Source organism: Podarcis melisellensis (genome assembly GCF_964234715.1).
Source record: "Podarcis melisellensis genome assembly, chromosome: 2".
In the NCBI taxonomy this organism is placed as follows: Eukaryota; Metazoa; Chordata; class Lepidosauria; order Squamata; family Lacertidae; genus Podarcis; species Podarcis melisellensis.
The window spans coordinates 26,644,221-26,656,524 of NC_138529.1; positions in this window are offsets into that span (position 1 = coordinate 26,644,221).

A 12,304-nucleotide genomic window follows, 5' to 3' on the forward strand; every position below is an offset into this window, starting at 1 on the left:
TAAACAATACAGAGCTAGATAGACCAGTGGTCTACTTTGGTCCAGGGCAGTTTTCTATGTCCCTATGATGTCCTCCATCCATCTCACTGGTGGATGTTGGTGGGGAGGCAGAGTGTACGTGCTGAGATAAAAGTGATGGTCACAGAGAGGGAGTTTCCTAGCAAAGGGTCAGGCGCAGAGAAGTTCTTAGTGAGAGCAAGATCAAGAGCACTTGTCCAAAGGGGAGATGGTCCAAAAACTGAGATCAAAGGAGAAGGTTAGGAAGAGCATGTGATAGGCAGCTGGGTCAGTGAGATTACCAACATGAAAGTTAAAATCACCAAGGTGCACTGCAGGGATGTTGCCAGAGAAATAGAAGGTGAGCCAACCATTAAGATCTACACAGGCAGGCAAAGAGAACCCGAGGTGTTCAGAATGAGTCACAAAGGCTGAGAAGGAGTGGGAAGGAGGAAGAGGTGGCTTGGGGCTGGAAATGGCAAAACCCACTTTTCCTTAAAGGTAAAGGACCCCTGACCTTTACCTTAGGTCCAGTCGTGACTGACTCTGGGGTTGTGGCACTCATCTCGCTTTATTGGCCGAGGGAGCCGGCGTACAGCTTCCGGGTCATGTGGGCAGCATGACAAAGCCGCTTCTGGCGAACCAGAGCAGTGCACGGAAACGCCGTTTACCTTCCCGCCGGAGCGGTACCTATTTATCTACTTGCACTTTGACTTGCTTTTGAACTGCTAGGTTGGCAGCAGCAGAGATCGAGCAATGGGAGTTCACCCCGTCGCGGGGACTCGAACCACCAACCTTCTGATCGGCAAGTCCTAGGCTCTTGGTTTAACCCACAGCGCCACCTAAGACCCACTTTTCCTTAGGACATCCCTATTTTCCTTAGAGAAATGTTGGAGGGTATGGAGTTATGTTTCCCCCGAGCCAAGAAGATAAGGAACTATACGACCTATAGGAGAAATCTGAAGGCAGTCCCGTAAAGGGAAGTTTTTTTTTCAAAAAAATTAATTAATGTTTTATTATGTTTTTATATATGTTGTAAGCTGCCCAGAGTGGCTGGGCAACCCAGTCAGATGGGTAGGGTATAAATAGTAAAATGGTGCTGATGATGCTGATGATGGAATAGGACGTCCCTATCAGAAAAATGTTGGAGGGTATGAAATGGCAGCACTGGAAATGAAGGCCAACACCAGTGATGTTCAGGGGAAGGGTACAGGAAAGGAAGGAGAAATGCCCATGAGAGAACGTAGCCATAGTGCCAAGTGGGGGGATTGGTGTTTTGGAGAGGTCAAGTGCATGGAGGGAGCAAGAGAGGAAAAGGTCGCGGAGAGAGGGGGTGGTTTCTGAGAGGGGGAGTTGCTTTTCCATAAACAACAGGAGTGGGGAAAATGGTGGGGGGCAGCAGTAAATGTAGATGAGATTTGGAAAGAGAGGGGAATGTGGGTGTTGTGATGGCAAAAGCAGCCAGCAGTAGGCTGGGAGCTCTAGGGATGAGGAAGGAGCTCTGGGAAAATAGAGGAAATTGACTTGGCCAGGGTGGTGGGAGTCCTAGGATGCCCTACTGCCACTCTGCCGCATTGTAGATGGAAAGCAAAGTCCTTCGTTGTGGCTATCAGCCTGGATGTTTGCTGCTGAGTTCTTCAAACATCCCTCCTCCCTGCCCTTTATTGCAATAAGGATAAACTCTTGAGTGTTTTTACTGCACACACTTGATTCTATAAGCTTGTGGGTTAAGTGTTATGCAGTTGGTCCTGGCTTTAAGGAATGTGGTATAGAGTTGTAAATACATTTATTTTCTCATTTCGAAGTGGCTGAGAGCCAGGCTATTCCAGCCAGAGAAGGTGAAAGCAGAGGATATTACAGCTGCCTGTCACCCTCCCAGAGAATGATAGCCCTTGTCAATCATTCCCTATAAGCGAGGAAGGGCTGGGAGACAGGCAAAACTCATCTCAATCTAATTCCTTCTAATGCTTCTTCTCGGACGAAAGGATTGGAGGCTCTGTTGTACGCCGCATCGAGTGGGGAAACCTGGGCTCAGTCCCTTAAACGCATATGTGATGGCGCACAGCTAAAGCACTACCAGACTCAGAATATTGACACAGGAATAGGGAAGTGAAGGGACATGGGTTAAGGAAGCCAGGTTCATAGGCCACTGGAAGAAAAGCCATACACGATGCTGAAATGTGCCTTCGAGCCTCTGACTCGTGCTGCTTCTGGTTCTTGAGAATGCTGTTCATCTGGGAAAGAATGAGAAAAAGAGCCATTTTGAAACCAGGTGTAGATGAGGAGTGGAGAATTCATGGCACTCCAGATTTTTTATTTGTTACTCTTACTTATTTCAGAGGGTTTTTAGCCCGCTAATAATCCACAGGTCTCAGGGCAAGTTGCAGAATTTTTAAACAGCAATGATGGGCAAATAATCTGACCTTGATATAAGGCAGGTTCGTCTGAATCACCTTGGGCTGCACTCTTGCTTGGAACTCAACCCCACGGAGCTAACTCTTGTGGAATAGAATGCATAGAATTCATAGAATGCATAGAATTCTGGCTACTGGCTTCAAATCTGGTTTTGGAAGGAGGAGATTCTGGTGTGCTAAACAGTGGCGTAGCGTGGGTTGTCAGCACCCGGGGCAAGGCAAGTAATTTGTGCCCCCTAACCCGTGGATTTGCGCCCCCTAACCCTAACCCCCAGATGTTGCACCCAGTGCGGCACGCCCCCCCTGCACCCCCCACGCTACGCCACTGGTGCTAAAAGCCCCCTACAAATGTGCCAAGTGTGTAAAGTGAACTTATGTAGGGAGGGAAACAGGTTCAGAGCATGCCCAACCTGTTTTCACTAGCTTATGTGCCCAGTGCCTTGTGTTTGAGCAAACTGTTTGCATGTACACCTTGTGCATACCACCCAACATTTCTCCAATGAAAACAGGACATCCTATTCCATAATAAAGGTTGTACAGTGGTACCTTGGGTTACATACACTTCAGGTTACAGATGCTTCCGGTTACAGACTACGCTAACCCAAAAATATTACCTCGGGTTAAGAACTTTGCTTCAGGATGAGAACAGAAATCGTGCTCTGGCAGCGCGGCAGCAGCAGGAGTCCCCATTAGCTAAAGTGGTGCTTCAGGTTAAGAACAGTTTCAGGTTAAGAACAGACCTCCAGAACGAATTGAGTTCTTAACCTGAGGTACTACTGTATAGTTACTTATCTTCTAAAGGTTCTACTTATCTCCTTGGCTCAGGGGATTGCATCAACCCTCCAACATTTCTCCAATGAAGATAGGGACATCCATAGGGACATCCTAAGGAAAAGCAGGACATCCGGGATCCAATCAGAAATCGGGATGGCTTCTGTAAATCTGAGACTGTCCCTGGAAAATAGGAAAGCTTGCAGTGCTCCATTGGAAGCCGTGGAAAAACCAGGGCTCTCCTTGGCACAAATGAACCTATGTGCTTGCTGTTTGTACTCATATAGGAACTGTACACACCATCTAGAAAGCAGATATAGGCCTCACACCATGACCTACCCTCTCATACATACATATGGGCTTGGAAAATCTAAAGAACCCTAATGAAGAAGAACAAAATCAAATGCATCAGGTATGGATTGCCTGTGAAATAGCCTAACAGGGGGCTGAAGGTTCTGATGCTGGAGGCATGACAAGGGCAGGGGTGGAATCAGTGTTTCTCCTTCCCTCTATCATCCACTCCTGCTTTCCCACCCCCACCTTATTTATATAAGTTTACAAATCCTGGACCTACCCAAGTGATACTGGCACTTGGGTTTCAGGTAAAGGTAAAGGGACCCCTGACCATTAGGTCCAGTCATGGCCGACTCTGGGGTTGCGGCGCTCATCTTGCTTTATTGGTCGAGGGAGCCAGCGTACAACTTCTGGGTCATGTGGCCAGCATGACTAAGCCGCTTCTGGTGAACCAGAGCAGCGCATGGAAACGCCATTTACCTTCCCGTAGCTATTTATCTACTTGCACTTTGACATGCTTTCGAACTGCTAGGTTGGCAGGAGCAGGGACCGAGCAACGGGAGCTCACCCTGTCGCAGGGATTCGAACCACCGACCTTCTGATCGGCAAGTCCTAGGCTCTGTGGTTTAACTCACAGCGCCACCCGCGTCCCTTGGGTCTCAGGTATACAGCTGCAAAATATAACATTTTAAGCGCGTTTTAAGTGCATTATACCAATGTGACACTAGATGGTGATGCTGTTGTTGTTTAGTCGTTTAGTCGTGTCCGACTCTTCATGACCCCATGGACCAGAGCACGCCAGGCACTCCTGTCTTCCGCTGCCTCCCGCAGTTTGGTCAGACTCATGTTTGTAGCTTCGAGAACAATGTCCAACCATCTCGTCCTCTGTCGTCCCCTTCCTGTGCCCTCAATCTTTCCCAACATCAGGGTATTTTCCAGGGAGTTTTCTCTTCTGGTGATGCTGAGCTTATGGAAAATTCAATATATTTTTCAAGACTTTTTTAAAAAAAGCATTTTCACAGTGTGGTGTGTGTGTGTGTGTGTGTGTGTGTGTGTGTGTGTAGATTCCACCCCAGGTCAGTCTGTTCAGGATTTCTTAACTTGAAAAAAGAGAACCTACTCAAATGAAGCTGACACAAAAACCTCACACATACACTAATTTAAAAAAAAGAAAGTAAGTTTACCACCCACCTTCTCCCCCCACTGTCTCTCCCCAACTCTCTTCCCCCCAACCTTAAACCATATACAATATTAATGTCTCACATCAAATGCAACTAATCTGTACAAAAGATTCCACGGCAGGAAAATAGAGACAACGCAATCCAATTTTGTAATCCAAGAAAATCTTTAATGCAAACTATTTAAAAGAAGAAGAAATCTTGGATGGACTTGGGTCTAATTGATTTGATTAAACACACAACAAAAGCAACACAATCCCCTTCAAACAACAATTCATTTATAAGCCATTGGACTTTGTGTGTGTGCAGGGAAGCCCCCTGTTTGAAGATGCCCTTCGTGCTCCCCAAGGGAGGAGAAAAGCCAGCCACTCTGTTTGCAGAGGAAAGGCGTATATTATATTATGCCAAACTGGAACAACCTCAAATGTGATTAGCAGCAAACACACCTCCTTGACTGCCTTCCTACACGAGTGAGTTCACGTCAGCTTCTTCAAGACACACCAGCTGCAGCTTCCATCCACCCAGGGAGTCAATTGCTCTTGGGGAATTTGGCTCGGTAATTGAATTCCCTTTCTCCCTCGCCATTTAGCAGATCAACTACTGTATTTTTGAGCTGCTGTTATTTGTGGCGTTTCCCAGATCCTCGGTGGGCTTTCCCCCCACCTCCTTGTGTATTTTTGAAGTCTCTGCTAATTTGATTTCCTTGCTTCATCCCGCACTTTGGTTGTCTTCCCTGTCTTTTATTAAATGGCAGCAGGGGAAGTGAATGCTGGCGAAGGGGCGGGCATGTTTGCCTGCACGCTTATAGCAATCATCTCCCCTGTATGAAATTGGATTCCTTCTGCATTCACGCTTATTAAATTATGCCCAGTGGAAGAAAAACACATTAGTCTGCAAAAAAAAAAGATAATCCACAGAGGGTTACTTTTAACACCTACCTTTCAGACCACTTTTCAAAGTCTCCTATGAACACTACATTAAGCTGACCCAACAGGGGAAGGAAGTGTTGGGACAAGTGACTTGGTTGCACTCTGCTATTCCATTCATTTCATGGAAGGTAAAACCTGCAGTTCTTCCTATTGAGCTCTGTGCACATGAAAGCTTGTACCCAGAACAAACTTAGTTGGTCTTTAAGGTGCTAATGGACAATTTTTTATTTAGTACAACTATGGTTATCCTGGCATAAATGCGCAGCTTCCACGAAGATTAACAGAACAACAGGACTATTTTTTTCTGTGTTTATTTATTCACAAAACAAAAAAATCTATGCTGTCAACATTAAGAAATAACATCATAGCAGTGAACAGCATAAAATCAATAATAAAATTACATTCATAAAGCAAGAATCCTTCAAAAATCAGTAGATGAGATTAATGGATCAACATAGCTGAATCACTTATCAGGGAAAGCCTGGTAAACGGACAAGTTTTAAGGAGGCATCTAAATGCTAAATGTGGTATTAAACTAAGTTTTACTCAGAGTAGACCCATTGAAATTAACTGCCCTAATTTAGACATGTTCATTTCAGTGCGTCTACTCTGAATAAAATTTAGTCTAATACCACCCTAGTACTGTAGATAACGGACTGGTGTTCATTGGGAACGCATTCCAAGGGGCAGGCAGCACTACACTAAAGGGTTTGTTTTAGTGGATGTAAGACAAAACTTCGGAGTGTGCAGCACTACTAAGAGTTTGTCTGTCCTGAGAATCAAAGTGTCTGGAAAGAGTATACTAAGTCAAGGTGTTCCCAGAGGTAGCCCAGCCCAAAGTTGCCCAGGGATTTATGTGGTAATTGCAAGACTTTAACCTTGGCCCAGTAGCATATCAGTAGCCAGGTCAACTCTTTCAACACAAGGGTTATGCCAGTGTTTCCCAAAATTGGGTCTCCAGCTGTTTTTGGACTACAAATCCCATCATCCCTAGCTAGACAGAACAGTGGTCAGGGATGATGGGAATTGTAGTCCGAAAGCAGCTGGAGACCCAAATTTGGAAAACAATGGGTCATGCCCTCTTCATATTTCACCCTCCTTCAACAGCCTTGGCACAACATTTTGCACTAGCTGCAGCTTCCAGACCTGTCTAAAGTGAAGCCCCACATCAAGTGCATTGCAGTAATCCAGTCTGGAGGTTACCAATGCCTGGACTACTGTAGCTAAGATATTCCGACCCAGAAAGAACCATAGCTATTGCACCGGCCTCATCTGGCAGAAGGCACTCCTAGCTACTCAATCCACTAGGGCTGGATCCAGGAGCACCCATAGTCTAAGAGACAGCGTAACCCTATCCAGAGCAGGCAACTGACCTATTTCACAGACCTCTTTCAAGCTCAGTTTATACCTGCATGGCCCCACCTCATAGAGAAATAGAGTTGGGTGTCATCAGTGTATTTTATGTCATTGGCTCCAAATCCTGAAGTCTTCCTAGAGCTGTTAAATAGCATTAGAGAGGATACTCAGGGGCAATTGTGTCTACAGCCCTTTGCACATTGCCATTCCACAGCGAGATCTTGACGAGATCGCCATCTCTATCTCCATGAAAATCCCCCGGAGCATTCAGGAACCCATCAGAATCCACCAGTCTCCAAGGGCGGACCCTCCTAATGGATCCCCCGTGCTGCAGGCAGAATGTGCCCCAACAAGTCCAAAAGCCATCAGAAATGTACATGTTGGCCAGCTGCTTTTTCATAGTGCTGTCACCTGGGCTATACAGCAATGGTGCTTCCAAGAAACAGCCTGATCCTATAATAAAATAATAATAATAATAATAATAATAATAATAATAATAATAATAATAATTTATTTATACCCCGCCCATCTGGCTGGGCCTCCCCAGCCACTCTGGGCGGCTTCCATAAAAACCAAAAATACAGTAAAATATCACACGTTAAAAACTTCCCTGAACAGGGCTGCCTTAAGATGTCTTCTGAATGTCAGGTAGTTGTTTATCGCTTTGACATCTGCTGGAAGGGCGTTCCACAGGGTGGGCGCCACTACCGAGAAGGCCCTCTGCCTGGTTCCCTGTAGCTTTGTTTCTCGCAATGAGGGAACCGCCAGAAGGCCCTCAGCGCTGGACCTCAGCGTCCGGGCAGAACGATGGGGGTGGAGACACTCCTTCAGGTATACTGGACCGAGGCCTTTTAGGGCTTTAAAGGTCAGCACCAACACTTTGAATTGTGCTTGGAAACATACTGGGAGCCAATGTAGAATCCCCTACTGAGTTCAATGAGGCTTAGTTCCGGATTTGCTTGTGCTGGATTGCAACTCAAGAGCCCATCCGCACTTCTGTTTGTCCCCATGAAGGCACAGGTCTGAGTGTTTTTTCTTTTATCCCACCACTTCCCCTGAGAAAACCCGTTTGTTCTGATTCAGCAGTGAATACAGTGGTACCTCTGGTTACGTACTTAATTCATTCCGGAGGTCCGTACTTAACCTGAAACTGTTCTTAACCTGAAGCAAAACTTTAGCTAATGGGGCCTCCTGCTGCTGCCACGCCGCCGGAGCACGATTTCTGTTCTCATCCTGAAGCAAAGTTCTTAACCCGAGGTCCTATTTCTAGGTTAGCGGAGTCTGTAACCTGAAGTGTATGTAACCTGAAGCGTATGTAACCCGAGGTACCACTGTAGTGGGTTTTTTCCAGGGAAAGTGGTGGGATGAAAGAAAAACCTCTCCGATGTGTGCCTAGAAATTATGGACCAGGCAAAAGAAAAAGTGGGACAAGAGAACTGTGAGCTCTAAGAGTCAGGGGTGAGGGAGGGATGTACAGTGGTAACTCGGGTTACATACACTTCAGGTTACATACGCTTCAGGTTACAGACTCCGCTAACCCAGAAATAGTACCTCGGGTTAAGACCTTTGCTTCAGGATGAGAACAGAAATCGTGCCCCGGCGGCGCGGCAGAAGCAGGAGGCCCAATTAGCTAAAGTGGTGCTTCAGGTTAAGAACAGCCCTCTGGAACGAATTAAGTACATAACCAGAGGTACCACTGTACAATTCTTCGAACGACGTGGTTGAGATGCTTTGTCCCTTTACCGGTTGATTTCTTCACCACCAGCAGGGAATGTTAAGAGTTAACTGCAGTTACAGCTGTGCCGCCATGCATGCTTTAGACTTCTGCTTGCTGCTAAACTTGATAGCTGCTTGGCACTGTCTCTAACGGCAAGTTACAAATAGACATCCTTCCACTCTCGTGCCAAAATCAATCACTCTGAGATGGGGGACCGTCCGCTGGTGGTGCCTGCAGCACGTCAAGTGCCGCTGGGAACAGAGTGCCCTCTCTTTGCTAGCTAAAGTCACAAGTACTGCTCTTATGGTTTCTCCAAACCCACAAGGGGAGGAGCAAGCAGGAGGCCTTCTTGCAACTGCCCTTCCGGCTGCCCTTGTGATACAGCTAGCTCTCTACGTCCACTAGAGGTCATCATTGTGCTAAGAGTTCGGTTTTTGCCACTCTTCCCAACACAATTTAGTGTGGAATCGTATCACACACGCCTTATAAAAATTGTGTAATCGAATAATAGAATTGTAGAGTTGAAAGGGACCACAAGGATCATCCATTCCAACTCCCTGTAGGGCAGGAATATTTTGCCCAATGTGGGGCTCAAACTCATGACCTTGATATTAAAAGTCTCATGCTCTACTGACTGAGCTACCCTGGGGACTTCTTGAATGATCTGAAGGCCTCTAGACCTTCTCTGGCCTGTTGGAAAGGTTCTTTGAAAATCGTGTTTTGTAGGCACGTCATTTGGAGATAGACCTTAGAGGCTGAGGAACATTCCCTGCAGCTTATGTCAACTTCTCTTTGGAGATGCTTTAAATCTATATACAGTGGTACCTCGGGTTACAGACACTTCAGGTTACAGACTCCGCTAACCCAGAAATAGTACCTTGGGTTAAGAACTTTGCTTCAGGATGAGAACAGAAATCGTGTGGCGGCAGTGGGAGGCCCCATTAGCTAAAGTGTTGCCTCAGGTTAAGAACAGTTTCAGGTTAAGAACGGACCTCCAGTGAAAAGAGTTAATGTTATTAGAAATATGAACTTGGATAACTGTTATAAATGTGATATAATGAAATTCAGTTAGAGGTGATTCGAGGAAGTCAGTTATCAATGTTATGACAATTAGGTATTAGAAGAAATAATTTCTTTTTGTGTTTAATTTTATTGTATTGTGATGTATTTTTCTTGGATGTGTGTTTTGTGTTTCTTTGTTATGTCATTTTGTGATAAATGTGGAAAATCAATAAAAAAAATTGATTAAAAACAAAAAAGAACAGACCTCCGGAACGAATTAAGTTCTTAACCCGAGGTACCACTGTATATGGAAATCTCTTCTCTGCAGAGTGTCAGGCTTCCTGAAAATTTACTAGTGTGAAACTTTCTATGCCGCCCCCATACACAAACACACTTCTTTTTCTCTGCAGCTATAGCATCATCAAGACTTCACAGGATCATTCGATGGGTGAAGAAATGCATGTGCGCTTCTATCTGCATGTGGTTTTAACAGTTAAGCAATTCTTTATTCTTTTAGAATATGTATGATTTGCTTTTTGAATTCTCAAAGCAGAGAATAATTTAAAAATCAAGCAAGGAAAACAGCAAAGCAATAAAAGAACAAAGCAAGAATAATAAAACAGTAACATAATCACAGTAAAAAATGGGGAGGCAAAAGAAATATAGAGGGGGGCCCTTTTTTTAGCTGTAACTCACTAGAAGTCAGTTCTGGCACCTCTCAGGTGGGACGCCATTGACATTGTAAGGGAACAAGGGAGCCATTTGTGGTGAGTTCCAGCTCCTCTATTTCTAGACTAGGAGGACCTTCATCCTTGCGGAAATGATGTGCAAACTACTCACAATATTTCAATGTGTGGGCCAAAGCCCCCATGGCCCCTAGGAGTTAGCTCCTATGTTTTGCACCATGATTTCCCCCCAACACAGCACCCCAAAATGTGTTGTTTGGGGTACTATGCTCAAAAAAGTGCTTCACAAAAGTGCATGAGAGCACAGCATCCAAAATGGCTGCCGTTCTCTCATGGGAAGATGGTGTCTGAGAAGTTGGTGTCCCGGATTTTGCTGTTGAGGTGTTGGAGGCTATGCATTTTCCTAATGCCGTAACTCCCCCTCCTAAAGAGTCAGGTTCCCCATCTCCCACACCAAATCCCAGATCTACAATGGCATGCAAAACACAGACCTGGGCGACTTTCCTTCCCACAGGGGACAAGAAAACAGCATCAAAGAACCACTGTTCATATTTATATATTCTGGTTCATACTGAACTCCAGGCCTTTTTTTTTTTTTTTTTTTGCAGGCAGCAACACACTCAAATTCAGTGCATTAGTTGAGGGTCACTTTGCGATGTAATTTCTTGGGGCAACTTAGTGCAGAATAATTGGACTCCTTGTTGCACACAATCCACATGTTTACACGGTACCACCCCAATGATGCCCAGACTAATTAGCAGGGTCAGAAGAATTGGCACGGCTATTGCTTGTCAGACTTCGGAGAATTGGCTTCCTCCCCCCCCCCCCCGTGGCAGCAGATAAGCAGAACAAAGGAAAAGGAGTCTTCTTACCAGTTAGAAACTTTAATGATCACAGCAAGAGAACAAAGAACCCATCTCCTAGGAACGGCAGTGCTCCCAAATAAGAATTCCACCCCCTTACGTCCCTATTAATCCACGTCACTTCTACGTCTTGTAACCTGAGCTTCTACCCTCTGTGCATTCTGTTCTGCCACTTTCTCAGCTCTTCTTGACCTTGGGGAGAACAGACGGGTGCTTTCCAGAGACAGTGAATCTGTTAACTCCCTCCCTTCCAGTGTTTCTTCTCCTAGCTGTTCCCCACCCATTATTTCCCAGCTTCTGCCTTCTGAACTACGTCCCTCTGCAAACCACTGTTCCAAATCTATACTGTCCTCCTGCTCCTGGGCAGGTTCAGGGTCCTGATCAGGAGGGGGGAAGGGGAGAGGGAAGCTCCCACCATTCCTCCTCAGTGCAACCCTCCTCAGCACGGTCCCTGACACCATTGTTGTTGTTGTTTAGTCGTTTAGTCATGTCCGACTCTTCCTGACCCCCATGGACCAGAGCACGCCAGGCACTCCTGTCTTCCACTGCCTCCCGCAGTTTGATCAAACTCATGCTGGTAGCTTTGAGAACACTGTCCAACCATCTTGTCCTCTGTCGTCCCCTTCTCCTTGTGCCCTCCATCTTTCCCAACATCAGGGTCTTTCCAGGGAGTCTTCTCTTCTCATGAGGTGGCCAAAGTATTGGAGCCTCAGCTTCAGGATCTGTCCTTCCAGTGAGCACTCAGGGCTGGTTTCTTTAAGAATGGATAGGTTTGATCTTCTTGCAGTCCATGGGACTCTCAAGAGTCTCCTCCAGACCATAATTCAAAAGCATCAATTCTTTGGCGATCAGCCTTCTTGATGGTCCAGCTCTCACTTCCATACATCACTATTGGGAAAATTATAGCTTTAACTATGCGGGCCTTTGTTGGCAAGGTGATATCTCTGCTTTAGACACCATTGTACCCAATCTGTAAGAGTAGCTCTATGGGAACGCAACAGGAAGCGCTCCTCCTTTGATATTTGGTACTGTAACACTACCTGGTTTGATGCCAGGAACACTAGTGTGGGAACAGTGTCTGAAAGCAGACTTAAGAG